Raw genomic sequence first — 17,353 nt, forward strand, 5'->3', positions numbered from 1 at the left:
AGTTTCTTTCAGATGTGTTACTTATTCTTAGCAATGTCAAACGCATTTTTAGGATTGTTATCAGAGCTGGAAAAACTCTACTGAAGTTTCATGAACGAGCTGTAAGTTTTGGAAGAACTTTCCATAGACTACTGTCTGATGCTAGGCAGGTCAAGCCTTGTTTCTCCTCCACATTTACATACTTCTGATGCCATAGCCATGCGCCTTTGTGCCGCAACATCAAGTGAGCCCTCCCAGGGGACGGTGGAAGTATTCCTGGAAACCAGTCTTGCTTTGGAATAGCCAGTAGTGACTTAACTATACATGGAAATATAGTTAAGTATACTGACTTAACTATACATGGAATTAAACACCCCTACAGATCAAATATCTTATTTTTGCAAATTTTTCAAAAATAGACAACCATGTGGACACAAGCCTATGTCCCCTAGAAAATGAGGGCCCATGAGGATTAAATTTATTGGCTTTGTAGTAAATCTGCCTCTGAGTCAGACCATTCATTCATTCATTCAACAAACATTTATTGAACACCTAGTATGTAAAGGGTTGTGTGTTCAATGAAAAATGAGACAAAGACCCTGACCTCATGCCCTCATGAAAAACCCTTTCAGTAGAAAGAAACAGTACAGATTATTGACAAGTAAACAAGTAAGTTCAAAGTTTTATTTGCCTTGAAGGAAATAAACAGGGTGCTATGATACAGAATAAGAGGAAGACATGATTTTTAAAAAATCGCAAGTGAGTTGATATTTAAGCTCAGGCTAGAAGGAAGAAAAGGAGTTAGGTATACAAAGAGCCGGGGAAGAGCCTTCTGGGAATGAAACGGCATGCTGACATATGCTCAGGCTGGAAAGAGGTCAGCCTCCTCCAGGATCTGATGGGTTGGAGTTTGGTGAGAGACGGAAAAAGGGATTGATTGAGGCTGCACAGTGAGGTGGAGGCTGGATCCTACAGGGCCTTCCCCGCAGACCCAGGAAAGAAGGAGTTTTATTCCAAAGGCAGAGAAAGCACTATTTTTAACAAGGGAGTGACTGATGGAGACTTTCCTCTTTCAAAGAAGACTTCTGTAAGGGGAATAGATTGGGAGGGGATGTAATAAAAGCAGCTGGGAGACCAGTTATCTGGGTGGAGAGCTGGTTTTGCCCTTTCCAGACTGGGTGGCCTTGGGTAAGTTATGTAAGCTCTCTTAGCCTCAGCTAAGAGTTGGGGGTAGGGAGAGAAGCTGGGCCCTGGGCCTGCCCTTGGTCAGCCCACAGAGTGCCCTGCTGAGACACAGACCGCCTATGAGGCAGAAGAGTGGTGGAAATTTCTGGAATGGGTGAGGGTCTGTCTCGGCCCTGACTAGTGTCATCGAGGAAGGCACAGTATTGAGTGGACAAATGAACAGGAGGCTACCACTGGAATTGAACTGAAGTTAAGGAGAATAAATTGAACTTTTATTTACTTTGCTGTTCTTGTGTTCATGGCAAGAGTAGCAAGAAAAGGAATCAACTCCTTGAACCTCTTCAATAATCATTTTTAAGTCAGTCATTTGAACCTCAAGCTTTGTGAGAAGGTAGGAAGAGCCCCAGGCTGCATTATATCTGGCAGGTATCTGCCCGGATATGGGTGGGTGGGAGATTCTGCCAGACCTGGGGGATCCACCAATCAGAGCTGCTCCTGTCACTGGTAGAAAATGATAAAATTACAAACTAAGAGAAAGGCTGTACGTTTTCACAGTCTAGGGGCCATACCTTTGTCTGGGGATGAAGAGAGCTGGTCAGGAAATTTGCTTAAAACATCCAGGCTCTTCCCCCAAACTCTCTTTCCTGAGAAGCTTAGAATATTAGAACATGCCTCCTCTTGCTCTTGTGTCATCTCCTCCTCTTTCTTCACTTCTTCATTGTCCCACCCTCCAAACCTGCTCCAACTCTCCCTGTCCTCCCTTGGCCTAATCTCCTCTAATCCAGCCCTCTCCTTCATCTTTCCCCAGAGCTTCTTTGCTTCTCCCATGGCATATCTCACTCTCTAGCGACTTCTCCAATTTGCATCGCCATCCTCTGAAAATAGTTCACCATCTATTTTTTTCCACTCTCATACACATAAAAATTTAGTGAGCATTTAGAATATGTACCACGCATTGAGCAACTTTTCACATTTAAGTTTCACTTCTACCCTACGAGCTAGGTTCTGGTATTTTCCGGATTTTACAAATAAGAAAACGGAAGGGTAGGGAAATTAAGTAACTTGCCCAAGGTTACACAGGAAGTAGAAGTTGCCAGACTTGACCTTGGGTCGGTTGATTCCCAAGGCCATGCTCTTAACTATTATGCCATCTTGTCACCAAGTGATAGGGAAACACCCCGTAACCTCTGGATGACCTTCCCATAAGGAGAGAGGCATGTCCAAGGTAACAGGGGTCACAGGAAACTGAGCTACTCCTCCACATAAAGAGGGCAGTTGTGTTCCCTGGAGGGTGGGACAGGGCCAGCGGGACTGCCATCCACTGTGGAAGTGGCACTTGGACTCAGCATTGGATGGAAATGTTCTCCCCAAGATGAGGGATAGAGAGAGCTCCCCCATCCATTAGGACTGGCCTAAGCAAGGTGGCTTACAGGCAGGAAGAAGAAAACACTCCAAGGAGACCTGGAAGATGGTCTCAGGAGCTGGTATGGAACATAGAAGGCAGGGATCAGACCCACTGGGCTGGTGGGCTGGTGACAGCATCCAGGAGAAGGAAGTGGCAAAGCCAGGCTGTCTTAGGTGCCAGGGGGGCAGGAAAATAGCCTCAGACAGGAGGGACATCTGAAAGTAGACATCATGACAGAGGTGAGCCAAGGATTCCCTTTTTGAAAATAGATTCATTTATTTAGTCATCAAATACTTGTTGTGCACCTCTTGTGTTCCCGGCCCGAGTCTCAGGACCGGGCATTCAGGACTGAACAAAATTGACCAACACCTCTGCCTCGTGGATGTTTAATTTGTGCAACTCTTGTAGCAACGTGGCCAAAATGCACCAGATGATGATGGTAATATGAGCATGCCAGACCTGAAGATACACACAGTTAGAGCTGTCAAAAGAATGAGTCACCCAGGATGCAGGGTGCGGTGAGGGTGGGTGAGGACATGGACAACTGTTGGGCAGCTACAGGGGGTGCTGGGAACCCCTAGAAGTTCTGCAAAGAATTTGCGGCTGACTGAGGAAATGAGCTTCTTCTATTGAGCTGGGCTCAGGACAAGCTTTGACAGGGATGGTGCAGCCTCTTCAGCTTATGAATATCTGGGGCTGTGCCCCAGGTCAAGGTCACTGATCCCTTTTCCTTGGGCCTCCAAGTTAGTGGGGTGGCCTGGCCAAAGGGCCAGGGACTCTGCCTCAGGAGTCTTGGAGTTGAGGGCTGGAGAGAGGGCTGCAGTTCTGGCCCAGGGGAATTAAAGGCCAGGAGCTCCAGTGGACTTTTAAATTTTTATTGAAAACAATAAAAGAATTAATCAGGCAGCAAATATTTACTGTCACAAGCTTCTTTGCTTCACAGAAAAAGTTTACTCTGGCGCCCTTTCAAGTATACGCCAGAGAGAGATCCCTGAATATGTACAAAATGGAATCTAAATAATCAGAAGTGTATTTACGCCCAACTGTTCAGAAATTCACCTCAGATAGAGAACAGGATGTCCTAGTGAGCAGTTACTAATAAGGTGGCCTAATTTCTGTGTCTGGCACTACAATACCAGGTGGAGTTACTTAGTTCCACAAGTCCTGGGATAGTAAAGCTGTTTCAAACACTGAAATGAACAAAGGCTTAGTAGCAACAACCAAAAAATTAGAGTCTCTAATATTAATTGTGTAACTAACCTCTCTTGTGACCTTGAACAAGTCATTTCACGTTTGTAAATTTCATGCTCTTTTCCTGGAAAAAGAGAGAGTGCCTTAAACCATTCCTAAGTTCCCTTCCTATCCTGACATCGTGTTTCTGCAAGGTTCCATGAAGGTAATCATTCCAGGGGATTAGTATGAATTGAACATGGCTAAGATGCATGCCAGATGCAGAAGAGAAGACATCAAATCAGCCAGAGAGTCCCAGCTCTGAGAGCCTGGATCTAGGCATCCTCTTATATCAGGAGCACTGGACAAATGATGATACAGACTGTAGGCATCGCTCACTTGGGAGGTATTTCGTTTCCCTCCCTGTGGCTTAAAGACGTGTTGTTGCGACTATGTTTATAAAGACTTGAGGTGCTTTAAGAGTAGCAGCATTTGTAGGTGGCTCCTTGGAGAATGAGATGCTCTGTATAAGTGAATTCCCAAACAACGCCCGAGCTTATTTCTGCAGGCATCAACCCTTCTTTCACTAGGTCTAACCTACTTATCTCGGGGCTGGTGTGAGGAACACCCACTATTGTTCTGTGCTATGGTGAGAGGATGCAGCTACTCTTTATCTTTAAAGGTTTTGTTTGCTTGCTTCCTCGTTCTTTGTTTGTTTCTGCTCTTGCCCTGCAATCCACACTCTCATTGCCCTAGCTTCTTTTTGTTTCGATTTGCAGTTGTTTGTTTCACACACAACTGCCTAGCAGAGGGCCTGAGTGGGACGGGATGCTTCCCCTGTGTATCTTGCCTGAGGTTCCTGACATCTCCTTTCTCAGAATGAGGCTTTTGTAACTTTCTATCGGGATGACAGAGCTACAAGTCTGATCTTCATTAGTTACCTGGGTATGAAAACCTGTCTTTAGAAATCAAGAATTAATTCAGGAAATAAACAATTATTTGCTTTCATTAATCTCCTGTTTTAAATAGGGAGGGTATGGGCATTGTGGAAAAATCAGATGCTGTTCAGTCAGGACAGGGTTTTGCTCTATGAAATGTGAAAGACCACTTGCTGCTGAACTTCATGCTCTCTTATTTGCAAAATGAGAATGGCACAACACGCGCCGCAGAGCTCTTGTGGAGTTCAAATGTGATAAAGTGTATGAAAAGGACAGCGTGTTGTAAAGGACAACGTGGAATACAGTGGTAACCATTATTTGGACACAGCATTGCACTGTAGTTATTTGTGGGCCTATCTTATCCTCTAAACTGTAAGCTATTTTAGGACAGAACGTTTGCCTTTTATCCAAGGGTGACATTCAAAATATTTAACAACTGGCAGGGCATCAGCCAATCAGGTTGGACACTGGCCTAATCAAAGCAGATGCTGCCTATAAACAGCCAGAATGCTTAAGCCAGCTCTCAGGTCAGCCCTGCTGACACTCATGGGAATCTCCCAAAGGAACTAGTGCAGTGCCTTGCACACAAGGGATGCTCAGCAAATGCATTGAAAACATTATCTGCTTTGTAAAACCTTCCTCACAAAATTTTTAAAGGAACTTTCAGTGTAAATAAATGAACTCCATCTCTCTCTTTTTACTTCCCCAAGATGTCTTAGGGGCATGTGATCTATCCCTGCCCTACTTGACTTCCCCACAGAATATCTTTTTCCAAGTTCAGTTCTAGGTACTAATCCCTGAACACCTCAAGCCTCTTTTCTTTTACCTGAGTTATGGAGTCATTAACCCAGACTTTTTAGAAATGTTATTATTAGAACTTTAATCACCCATGTCCTCCTTTTAAGTTCTTTCTAAAATTACTTTCTGGCAATAATAATTATGTCAATCAGGGGCCAGCCAAATATAACTGTGGCCCTTGAGCCAAACCAAGGCGGGGGTTTCCAGCCATAATCTATTCTTTGGCTCCAAAGGGTTGTGCTAGTTTTCCTCTACCCCCAGCCCACCCCCAAACTTCCTTCTCTGTCCTACCTGTCATTCTTTGGCATAAAGTGACAACGTAGCAAATGGACTCCCATAGACCAGGGTAGAATGTCAGAACTGGGTCTGTCTTACCATCTATTGCTACGTTGGAGTCTGGGGCCAGACTCTGCAAGTCATATCTTAAAGGAATGTGAAGGCAGAAATGAGATGGTAAGTAGTAAGGTCTAAGTCAAGGGCAGAAGTCAGAACAGTAGTGGTGCTGACAGGGGGATTGTTGGGAGAATAATAATATTCAGTTGAAAGAGAGACAAACCAGGGACGTCTAGACATGAAGAGTAGCTGACAAAGTGCACAAGTGGTAGAACTCTCATTTTGAAAGGTGATCTCAGCCACGGCTGCTTTTGATGTGATCCAGGAGAGCTGTTGCCAATGTACCAGATGCAGAGAGAGAAGCCACAGCCAGTGGAAACATGTCAGCAGTGGCCCACCTGACTTCTAGCCTCTATAGCCTTCCACCTCTGTGGCTAGAGTTCTGTGCAGTCCAGTCTCCGAGAACACCTTAGCCATAGTCGGGCAGCATTTCATGACCCCCGGCTTTCATCACCTCTGCTCAGTATGAGGTCAACTAAGTTATCCCTTTCGGTCTTGACTTCAAATGATTGATCAAGGAAGATGCAAGAGGTGTAGGATAAACTGCCCTTCCCCACGTTTCTGGCTTGGAGACCTGGTGGGTAGAGGAAGCAACTCCCTGAGGAAGACAATACAGATCAGGACTTGGTTTCAGAGGTGAGGTGATGAGTTCAGTTTGGTGAGAGAAGTCTATGGGGTGATTGAGGCAGAACTGTCAGTAGGAGATGGTACGTATCAGTGTTACCCAAAAGTACCTGCTCTGTAAGCTGTGATGAGAAAGGGAGCCCGGCCAGAAGGTTAATGAATACTCTGCTACTTTCAAAGAGGGGAAAAATATTCAGCTGCACTGAACAGTGTGCTTAGTAATTTTTTTGTGCTTTCTGACACAAGCTGCTTCTCTGAATTTAAACCAGCAACAAGCAGCATGTGGTCCCACACTGGTCCATGGACCACACTGAGAAGGCTGGGTCAGGAGGGTCTGGGCTGGACGCACAGGTAGAACAGGTAGAACATGTCAGCATGTGATGCCCTCCTCACTCTCTAGATTGTCCTGCCTCTTTGTTCACTTCTTAAACTGTCCTGCTCTCCCCTCAATGCTTAACTGAATGTTTACTCATATTTCCTTTTCATATCCAAAGGGAAGTTTCCCCCTGGCTAACAACTGTCTCTGTCCTGCTGACCCATTCATCTATCCTCCCTCCTCCGGGGCTTCTTGCTGACAACTGCCCTCTTCCTCTGTTGGACCTTCTGCCTCTCATGTCAACCAGCAACTCAACTCAGCCTGCAAGCACCCAGATCCTCCTTTCTGAAACAACGTCCCCTGGGGCTTCCCCTTCCTCCATCCAGCTTTTGAACTCCTACCCTTCCTTAATCACAGCACTTCCTGAAAGGGTGTCCTTGACACTGTCTCCTCCACTGTCACCTGGCTCCCACCTCCCTGCCTCTTTGCAGCCTGGTGCCAATTGTCATGTCCAAGTGTCTTCTCTGACCTCAACCTATTAAAATTCCCTACAACATCAGACACTTTGAAATCCTCTTTTCTTGGAATTCCTTTCTAAGCTCCTCTGTCCCCTGGTCTTCCCTCATTTCTCTGACTGCTTTTTCACACATTCTTTTCCTTCCACAAATGCCTAGCAGATAGGACCAGTGTATTCTTTTCTGGAACTATTATTGAAAGTGTATTCCTGGCTAAGTCACTTCCATGCTGGCTACTACATTTTTCTGCAAATAAGGAGCGTTGTACCAGGACACTTGCAATGTCCATTTCAGGTATAGTTTGATGCAAGAAACATTTATTGAATACTTCTTATGTGCAAAGAATCGATTTGGGAAATGTACTCAGGAAGTTTGAGTGACATCAGGAGTCAAAGTTCGCTTACAATCTGCAATGTGACAATGGCCTAACCAGCTACTGCAAACAGTTTGTGGAATGAGGCAGGGTTAGTCAGGGTTCTCCAGAAAAACAGAACCAACAGGATGTGTACAGCTATATATATAAGAGGAGATCTGTTATTTGAATTGGCTCATGCAGTTGTGGAGTCCCCAAAGCTCTACAGACTGCAAACTAGAGAACCAGGAGAGCCAGTAATTCAGTCTGAGTCCAAAGGCCTGGGAACCAGAGGAGCTGATGTTGTAACTCCTGGTTCAAGGCCAAAGTTCTAAGGCATAAGTCCCAGAGTCTGAAGCCCAGAGAACTAGGAACTTCCATGTCCAAAGGGCAGGAGAAGAGAAAGAGAATTTTCCCTGCTTTCACCTTTTTGTTCTTTTGGGCCTTCAAGGGATTGGGTCATGGTCACACCCATGCACATTTGTGAGGTTGTCTTCCTCACTGTGATGATTCAGATGCTAATCTCACCAGAAACACCCTCATAGACCTCACCCAGAAATAATGCTTTACCAGCTGTTTCCTTAACACAGAAACAGGCAGCATAGAAATAAACAAACAAATAAATATGATCAGCTCACTTTTATTTAGCCAGCCAGCAACTGTTCATTGAGCACCTACTCTGTGCCAGACATTATGCTAGCTATATAAATACAATCGCTATTTCTAATCCTCACAAAGCCTTGGAAGCAGTGTTATTACTCCCATTCCAAAAATTAAACTGAGGCTCAGAAAGGGAAAGGAATATTCGCAGAAGTAGAAAAAGAGAAGTTGGGATGGTATTTTGTAATCTGTTTCTTCGTGCCGTTTCTGGTTTAATGTCTATTTTCTCTTCTAAACTGTAAGTTCTTTAGGGCAGAGAATATGTTAATTTTGTTCACCCCTGAATCCCTAGCATCTAAAAGAGAGGCACAGAGTAGGCTCTTGGATTAACTAATAAACTGATCAAATTAAACTCCAGGGTCTCTTGATTCTAAAACCCATGCCCTTTTTGCTAAGAGACTTGGTCCTTTATGAATGTTACGTAAGTGTCACAAACTTTTTTGGGAACACAAAAGAGAGCCCCATTAATGAATTTTTGGAGGGTTTCCATGTCATTTTTGGCTAGGGCTTGCTAGAGAGTATACACTCTGACAGACAGGATCCAAGATGGCCAAGCAGTGCTGGGGGTGACTTTAGAATGGGTGGGCAGGGGGTGAGACACACACTACAGAAAAAGTTCTAAGGAGCCAAGGAGATGGATTCGGTGCCTGGCAAGAAGTGATTAAAGGAACAGGAAAGTCACTCTCTCTTGCAAATGCCTCTAGGGCCAGCTCTGTTGATCTGGAATAGCATTATCCAATAGAAATATAATGCAAGTCACACATGCAAACAATAGATGTAATTTTAAATTCTCTAGTAACTCCATGTAAAAATGTAACAACAAACACGTGGAAGACTTTGTAATATGTTTTATTTAATCACATATTTCTAAAATGGTATTCCAACATGTAATCTATGTGAAATTATTAATGAGATGTTTTGTCTTTTTTTCTATTGAATCTTCTAAATCTGACATGTATTTTATACTTACAGTAGAGGTTTATTCAGACTAGCCGTAATTCAAGTGCTCAGATAGCCATGTGTGGCTAGCGGCTGCCGTATTAGACGGTGTGGGTCTAGATAGGCAAAGTGTGGTTTCTGGACCAGCTGCAACAGTCTCCAGAAAGCATGTTAGGCAATGAAGAGTCTCCAGTCCCACCCCTGACCTAATGAATAAGAATCAACATTTTAACAATATACCCTGGGGGTTTGTGTATACTTGGAGCTAGAGAAGCTCTGGTGTAGAGAAGGGGCAGGGAACTTCCAGTCTGCTAGAAACCAGGGAGGATGAAGCAGGCAGTTGTATATTCATGGTCAAGCACTTCACACATTCCTGATAAAGAGCCAGGGAAACCGAAAACATTAGGCAGCTGCAAAAATACAGTACATTTTTGTGTCCAATGTGGTTTTGTGAACTGTGACCTCTTCATTTTGCCAAATCCACTCCTTAGGACCTTATGCTGAGATCTTATAATAATTCAACTGTAGGTCAATTAACTTGGGAAAGCAAAACAAGGAATAAATAACTGCAACAAGATGTCAACCTTAATTCTGGGATTTAAAATGGCTTTCTTAATACATGATAGAAAACTGGGAAAGCAATCTGTACCAACTGTGGAAGCTCCTGACGGGCTCAAAATTCAGGATGTTTAGATAAATATTAAATATGCATTTGGGGGGAAAACAATAATATTCATCTTTCTTCCTTCAGGCTAGATGGACACAAATGAGAGCCTCAGAAACTTAGGTTAATTTTATCTTTCCAATCTCTAGATTGCTTTAGAATTCTAAAGCTGGAAGCCTCACTGCATTTTTCTACTTTCTCCTAATAAATTATAGTGGGGGTAGGGAGGGGGACTTTGTTTTCCTTCTTTATCAATAATCATTGCTTATATTTTTTAATTAATTTTTTTCTATCCTAGATTTATTAAATGTGTAGTCATCACCCTTTCAGAGTGGTTTTAAACTCTTGGAAATGAAGGTACTCAAAGATGAAGATGCACTCAATTCAGCATGTCTTTAGTTAATGCAGGACAGAAATGGAGCTGTGTTGACACGTGATACAGTGCACATCTCCCAGGCTTTGCTTTGCTCTGTCCACAAAGGGGAAGAAGGATGTACTAGTGTATTAGTCAGGGTTCTCCAGAGAAAAAGAACCAATAGGATGTATACATATACTAGGAAAGAGAGTGAGAGAGAGAGAGGTTTTTTAAAGAAAATTGCTCATGGGATTATAGAGGCTGGCAAGTCCAAAATCTGTAGGATGGGATGGCAGGCTGGAGACCTAAGAAGAGCTAATGTTGCAGTTGAAGTTCAAAGGCCATCTGCTGGTAGAATTCTTTCTTGTTTGGGGAAGATTAGTCTTTGTTCTACTGAGGCCTTCAATGATTGGATGAGGACATCCAAGCAGATTATGGAGGACAATCTGCTTTATGCAAAGTCCACTGATTTAAACATCGGTTTCACTCTCACAGAAACATCCAGAATAATGTTTGATCAACTCTCTGGGCACCGTGGCCCAGCCAAGTTGACACATGAAATTACCCATCACAGATGAAGATCACAGCAGCTTAAAAACACAGGGGGAAAGCTCTGCATCCTCACGAGAGAACGAGGCACAATCTGTTCCTCATACTATGGGATCAGAGAAACTTGTCTTTGGGGTTCTAGAGTTGAATAGAGTGTCTCTGGGCATGCATTTGAACTCACCTAGCTTCCCCAAGGGCTGGTACTAGCTTTTTTCATACTTAAAGCCCCCTGGCCTGGCATTAAAACAGTCAGATGGTGTGTGGGTCAGAGCTGCCCCTCACAGAGATGCACCAAGGTGAGCAGCCTGACTGCTTCCCTCCCATCCCAGGAGTGCAGGTCCAGCATCTGCTGGGGACAGCCATACTGAGCCTCAGTACTACCTCATTTTTTGACTGCAAAGATTTCAACAATTCCTTTCTGTGGCCAGATTCTCTTCTAGTCTCTTTAGCTCATGAAAACAAAATGTCTGGAATTGGCAACATTTCCTCTGCTTGACCAGTCCTTGCCCACTCTCTGCCCAAACATACCTTTCCCAGCCCTGTAATCAAAACTTCAAGGAAATAATTTATGAACAAAACAAAATTACTCCTGGGATATATCCAGAGAAAATGCTAATTTGAAAAGATACATGTACCCCAATGTTCATTGCAGCACAATTTACAATAGCCAAGACATGGAAAAAACCTAAAAGTCTATTGACAGATGATTGGATAAAGAATGGATTGGATGCAATGTAATGCAATGGATTACTACTCAGCCATAAAAAAGAATGAAATAATGCCATTTGCAGCAACACAGATGGGCCTAGAGATTATCATACTTAGTGAAGTAAGTCAAACAGAGAAAGACAATCATATGGTATCACTTATATCTGGAATCTCAAAAAATGATACAAATGAACTTATTTACAAAACAGAAATAGACTCACAGACATTGAAAACAAACTTACGGTTACCAAAGGGGAAAGTGGGGGGACTCCAACTCTAAATTGGAGTTAAACTCTAAGTATGCTAACAAACAACTGATGTGTAAACAGTGGGAGTCCCCAGAGACAGACACTTAACATCTGCATAAACAATTCAGAAGACAATTGAATTTAGGGACTTCAGAGGAGACCAAATCAGTAGCTAGAAAAGCATCAGATGAACCAGGGTATGCATCTAAAAAAATCCAACAATTCAAGGGCACATATAAGAAAAATGTTATTCATTCATTCATTCATTCACTGACTCATTCATTCATTCAACAGAACCTACTGAACTCACACTGTGTGCTAGCTCCTGTTAGGGAGGGGACAGAAACACGACAAGGCGTGGTTGGCAAAAGAGATGTCATAGGCCCTTCATTGGATCTGTCAGTCGAGCCTGCAGTAAAATCAAAACATTGACAAAGTTTAGAGCACTATTTGGGAGAATTCTGGAAACCAAGTGGAAGATTGATTCGGTCCCAAACATGGAGGATGCAGTGGTGAGAGAGACCACACGAAGACATAATGGACTCAGAAGTTCGGGAGAAAGTAGAGAAAAAAGAGCAAATTCTTACAAGGAGGCAATTAAAAATATCCTGGCAGTCTGGAGGCTGAAGGGGATAATGATAAAAGTTTATACAATCACAGAGACCATGAATTAAATAACACAGAATGGTTAAAAGCAGATGTTCTGGTGCCAGATTGTCAGGGTTCAAATGTTACCTCTGCTGCTTTCCAGCTGTGTGACTTGGGGCAGATTACTTAATCCGTCTGTACTTCTGTTTCCTCATCTTTAAATTAAGGCTAATAAAAGTACCTACTTACAGCATCCATGTAGATGTGAAGATTGAAATGAGTTAATGCCTGTGGATCTCTTTCAACTGTGCTTGGCACAAAACAAAACACTAAGAAATGTTACCTGTTTTTTTTTTTTTTTTCCAAATGCCAAATCTTTAGAATCAGTTCAGTCAATGTTTAATTGTAAAGGAAATGAGGCTCATTATGACACACTCAGTAATCTAAAGGGAACTTGTAATATCCGGAAGCGGTACCATCTTAACTTGCTAAGAGATGCTGAGAAGGTTAGATTAATTCCTTCATGTTAGACCTGCAACAAGTCCTAAGGGGGTTTAGGAATGCTAAGGATGCGTGTTTATCTTCTATCTTTGCATCCCATAGCACACAACACAATCTGACACAGGCTCCTGAGGCTGGGAGACTCTGGATCTGATGGCATTTCCTAGTGAGAAAATAATTGCTCAGCTTGGCAAAGGGGAAAATGTTAAGTCTTTGATGTAGCAACATGTAATAATAATAGGCCATCCACTGCAGAGCAATGCATTGCCAGAAACCAAGGGCCAGTGAGTTAGTTTTTGTTTTTCTTCCAAGGAAATAAGTTGGTGTCAATGATCCACACACTTGGGTTTATCCAGAATTCTCTTGACAGAGAGCAGTAGGCATGTGTGAGGTCACACATGGCGGGTGACTGGAAGGGGAGGAAAAACTAACTGCCTGGAAAGGGGATTTCTCAATGCAGTTGAGACAGAGAGCTTCTTAACTCCCCCAAGCCAACTGGTCAGTCAACAACTCTACTGTCAGGCTGGACTTTGAAATGAGGGCTGAGGTCAAGTCCTGAGGTCAAGCACAGTGTTGGGCCATGCCCTCTCCATTCTCTGGGTCTCAGATCGGCTTCATGGTAAAACAGTGGACCAGGATTTAAAAAAAAAAAAAAAAATAGAACACATAAAAGTACCAGAATCTTTCATTCAAATGAAATCTTACTTTGGAGTTTCGGGAGTAATATATTCATATACATCTCAAGTGTGGAGGAGTGGCGGGGTGGGACGTGGCCTCAGAGCCCCACCAGCTCACTGCTGCGTGGATTCACTCATCCCCACTTGCATTGCATCCCTTCTCCCTCTGGCTCATCCTAACACAGTTTGAAAGCCACTGGCCTAGATAAGCTCTAAAGTCCCCTCCAGGTCTAGCATTCTGTGGTTCTGGTGCCTTCGGCACCAAAGTGACCTCAAATCGAAGGAGCAATTACAGGTTCTAGAACAGCACTGGCCAACAGAAATATGTAAACTGCATAAGTCAGTAGAAATTTTCTAATAGTCATAGTCTAAGAAGTAAAAACGAAACAGGTAAAATTCATTTTATTAACATATGTTATTTAACCCAAAGTATCCGAACTATAAACAATTCAATATGTAATGAATTTAAAAGTAATGGAGATCTTTTACATTTTTTATATGTTTTCAAAATCCAGTGTGCATTTTAAACTTACAGCACATCTCAAATCAGACGTATCACATTTCAAGCATTAAACAGCCACATGTGGCAAGTGGCTACCTCACCGAACACAAAGATAAAGAACCTTAAATGCCTCGGAGCCTTTTCCTGAGTCCCAAGTGCACTTTACCCATGAATGTAAAGGGAAAGATCTGTATAGGCCTCCTGTTTTCAAACTCATGGACAGTGAGACAGGCAGATGGGTCCACTTCTGTTTCCTTCACCCACAGGTACTGCAGTGGTCTCCTCTTGCAGGGGATCCTTCTCCTCAACCTTCCTCTAGGCCTAGAAATGTCATAGGATATTTCAACAGGCTGGTCTCAGTGACCTCAACTGCTTGCCCCCTCACTTTTCTATCCCTCAGCTCATTCCCCACTTCTTGCTGATTTAATATCACCTTTATGCTGCAATTTCTTCTTGCTAAATTTTCTCTAAGTCTTTCTCTGCCTTAATTCTTGTACCTCCAGGAATCCACTTTGACCTTGAGTATTATTTTGAAAACTTGGCTCTCACCCAGTCCCGACCTGCTGCCATTAGTTCCCACATACTTAACCATTTGCGTGAACATAAAGGCAGGCATTTAATTAATACATTTGTTCGACATTATCCATATTATGTCTTATATGCTGGCTTAAGTTAGCTTCATCTTTTTGCTTTAACACATGGTGTTTTGCCCTGAAAATAACAATAAATATTTTTCTCAAGATGTTTGTTTGTAGGAACAAATGGCTCAGTACAATCATGTTAGAACACTCAAATGCAGAGAAGATGCTTCACTGTTTCTTTGGGACTAAAACTGAACACTAAGGCTTTGCCAGTTATTTGTACACAGATCAGGTTCATAGCCATTGGCTGGTTGGCATTACAAATTTAAATCTAAGGGTAGTACTTCAGATACTATTTCCACATTTATGACTCAAAACATGGAACAAAATCATCTCTTTTTGTAGAAAAGAAGCTTAGAAGAGTAGTGACTAAAAAAAATCCAGCTGTAATCTGTTTTTTTTTCTACCACTGCAATTTGAGTATGAACTATACACTTAGAGATGCTTAACTTAAAAAATAATTACATCTTTGTATATGTTAACGACATGTTTATTCCATGTTTCAGGCTTGATAAATGATGAGGAATTTTGCCATCTTTCCCAATTTTTCATCCTGGATGGCTTAGATTCTTAGCCAACTAAATTATAATAATCCACCAGTTTGAAACTCTAATAAAATAATCATCTCATTCAATGAATTACATTTCTTTTTAAAGTTGCTTTCCCCTTCTGGGCCTTGTAGAAAGACTTTTAAGAACTATTCTGCAATTGTATAAATTCCTACTTTGTTTGGACTTAGATACTGATAGATATTGAGATATTAGCATTGAATTCATAACTTACAGATCATAAGTACTTTGAAATAGAGGGACCCTATTTGCTAAAGCAAACACAATGCTTTTTTCTTTTTTTTTTACTGAAGGCCCTTTACCTGCAGACGATCCTTTTTTTCCCCCCTGAGTGCATGCACCAGAACTTTTTCCTTTTTCTTCTAAGCTGGGGTCTTGCTATTTTACAGATAAATGAATACAGTGACTCTGGATGAACAGACACAAGAGAAGTGAGTCAGAATCAGGACTTATAACCAGAACTCTCCAACCTTGAGTTAGTGAATATTTTTTTCAATACTTATCTATGGATAGGAAAAGGCAAGCTATTAAAGTTCCAAATAGATCTAGGGTTAGAGCCTCTGGGAAGTTCTTTTCTGATTTCTGTGGAAATTATCCAGAACCCACCTTTCTTGGCCAGGACCTGCTGATCCCCAAAGGTGTAAGGATCAAATGGTGTACCCTAACCACTCATTAGTTATCATTAAGGGGTACAGTCTATGTGTGTTGGTGTATGAGTTGTGGGGCGTGGGGCAACAAAAATGCTTTCCTGTTTAAGATGACTGCATGCATTTACTTCAGTCTGAAACACTGTCGTGAAACCCGGACTGTGTGTCTATGCATATATGGGAATATGAGAATATATATATCCCCAGAGGTACCCAAAGGGATGTCTCAGCTCATTGAGCATAGCTGGTCAGCCGGCCAAGGTTTGGCATTGTCAGATTTCAGATCTGCACTTAAAGCCAATGACATGAATATGTCGCTGCCACTTAGCTTGCTTATTAGGCTTGGATCCTGAAGTATGTCTCCAAACACCTTCAATCTGGTAAGAAGAAATCATAGTCAAATATTCTCTAGCGCTCTCTGAGACAGGAGAGGGGGGAAAAGGAAAAAAGCTCTATTTCTTTAGGGTTCCTTGATGCAAACTCTCTGCAGTTCATCTCCTCATCTCCACTTCTTTTCGTACCTCAAGACTTTCCCGCAGTTTCCCTGGTATTTTCCTGATGATGCACAGGCAGGCTCGCCATCCTCCCACCCCCTCTCCCCCCAATCCAATCCCCTCTTCTGCCGCGCGCCTCAGCCGGCGACCACTCCGGCGAAAGTCGCGAGAACCAAGAGGGGAGCGCCGCCTTCACGACGCTCCGCCGGCCACACTCAGTCGGTTATTTACTCAGCTCCGGCTCCTTTCCGCCAGCCGCTGCTGTTCCAGAAGCTCCGGGCAGGCGGTCCTCGGCTCGCTGGGGCCCTACGCGGTGGCCGGTAACTGCCGAGGCGCGCGGGGAAGGCGGGCTGCGGGTCGGTCGCGCGCGGCTCTGAGGAGCGGGGCGCGAGGACCCTGCGGGCGGGGTGGGAGAGGGGCCGCGGGCGGGCAGAGGGCCAGGCCTGGGTGGCGAGGCAGACGCACTCCAGGCCCCGGGACGCCCGGCCTAGGGGGTGGCGCCTGTGCCGCCCCTCGGGGCGCGCCCCCTGTAGCTTCTGGCCCGGGTCCAGGCCGCCGCCTCCAAGCAGCCCTCCGCAGCGCTGCCTTCGTGCTACGGGTGGAGCCCCGGTAGGCAGGCGGGGAAAGCGGGGGCGTGACAGGGGCGCAGATATAGGAGAGCCAGAGGGCGCCGCGCCACCTCCGCGCTGGGTAGCAGTAGGGCAGCCGGAGGGGCAGCGACATCTGCGGGCGGGCAGCCGACGCTTCCTGGCGGCGCGGGGCCGAGGGGGTGGCCCGGAGGACTCGGGCTGCGGCGAGGCTGGAGGGCCTCACTGCCCGTGGGCAGACGGCCGGCTCGCCAGACGCCCCAGAGCCCAGGTCCCCAGCGCGTGGCCCCAAGCCGCGGACTGGAGAAGAAGCGACGCCCCTGGCGGCATGCTCACATGCATCCCCCCG

Source organism: Orcinus orca, chromosome 1 (genome assembly GCF_937001465.1).
Source record: "Orcinus orca chromosome 1, mOrcOrc1.1, whole genome shotgun sequence".
NCBI classification, from domain to species: domain Eukaryota; kingdom Metazoa; phylum Chordata; class Mammalia; order Artiodactyla; family Delphinidae; genus Orcinus; species Orcinus orca.